Consider the following 1,629-nt stretch of genomic DNA (forward strand, 5'->3'; position numbering starts at 1 on the left):
AAATCTTGGGAAGAACAACAAACCTCTTCCATGAAAGAGCTATTAAAGCAAATGTTTAGTGTAAAAGAGGAAGTGGAAGAGCAAGAACATGAGGAAGACACTCGAGAAATCACACTCAACTGAAACAGAGAAGTGCAAAAAGGAAGGGCTCATAGAACCACCAATTCAAGAGGCTTTTGATGAAAAGAAGACTCCAACAATCACACAACCACCAAGACTTGGATTCAAGGAAGTGAAGGCAATTAACAAAAGCACCAAGAAGAGGATTGTGACCAAACTACCAAGGACAATATTCATGAAGAAAAAGGGGTCAACCACAAGCAATCCTCCCCCTGATCCAGTAAGCAAGCTCATTCAAGCCATTAACAAAAGAAAGCTTGCTGAGGAGAGGCCAAGACAGGGGACACTAGCTGAATCTTCTCCCCCCTTAAGGTCATTCCTATTAACAAACTGGAAGAAGAGGAAGAAAGTGAACAACATGTCAACCATAGGTATAATTTCTCTTCTCTGCTTTGTTTTTGTTCTTTGTTTTATTTAAATTCAATAAATTGGCATATGGTTATATTTTAAGTTTGGTGTTGCCTTGCAACAAATTGTTTTCAATCTTTTTGGATGATTGCATCAAATCAAAAATGAAAGTGACACACCAAGATTCTAAGTTCGGTGTGCCATTTATTTTCTATGCAATTTATTCAAGCAACACTACTTGTCTGCATAATCATAATGCCTCTGCAGTTTTAGTTTTCTCTTTTGATTTAACACTTTTGCATTCTACTTGCTTTAGTTATTTTTCTATCTTTAAACGCTTTCATTTAGTTTGCTTATTAACTGTTTTTGTTAATACATTACCAAGAGATCCTTATTCATGATAGATTCTTAGCTTGATGATTGTATTTAACATACAACAGTTTCATTTGCTTAGCTTTAATTCAAATAAATTGACATATGATTGCATTCTAAGTTTGGTGTTGCTATGCAACAAAATTTGTTTCTAATCTGTACTGGATACTTGCATTAATTCTAAGTGAAAGTGTCACACTAAGTTTGGTGTGCCACTTATCTTTTATGCAATGTATTGTGCTCACCTTAAGTTTGTAATCAAAATGTCTCTGTCTCTTGTGCCTTAATTGTTATCTTTAATTTTGTTTGCTTGAAACACATGTGCTACTAATGTTTCATTGTGTAAGACATTCATGATCTATCTTAGCCCCATAGCCATGGTTTTAATTGTTGCTTGAGGACAAGCAATCATTCTAAGTTTGGTGTGGGAAGGGAAAGAAAAGGAGGAAAAGGACAACAATAGAGAAGATAAATTACAAGGTTGTAAAGTTCTTTCTTTCTCTCATTTGTTTCCAGCACTTTAAATTGCATGATTGTCTTATTACCTTCTCTGTATACATGTGAGATATGAATGGGCATAGTTTGATTTCTAAATTGCAATATGCTGCTGTGGCATTATGACTACCAACTTGAGTTTTGTGAATACAAAAGCAATAAAGTATCATGATCTTAAACAAACAAGGAATTAAAGAAGAACTTGGCATGTGCATACAAGTATTGGAAGGCTAGTATGTTTGATTGTTGCTCAATTGCATTAGATTTGATTTAATTGAAGTTTTCATCTAGGAC

The sequence above is a fragment of the Arachis duranensis genome, chromosome 9, assembly GCF_000817695.3.
Source record: "Arachis duranensis cultivar V14167 chromosome 9, aradu.V14167.gnm2.J7QH, whole genome shotgun sequence".
Lineage (NCBI taxonomy): Eukaryota > Viridiplantae > Streptophyta > Magnoliopsida > Fabales > Fabaceae > Arachis > Arachis duranensis.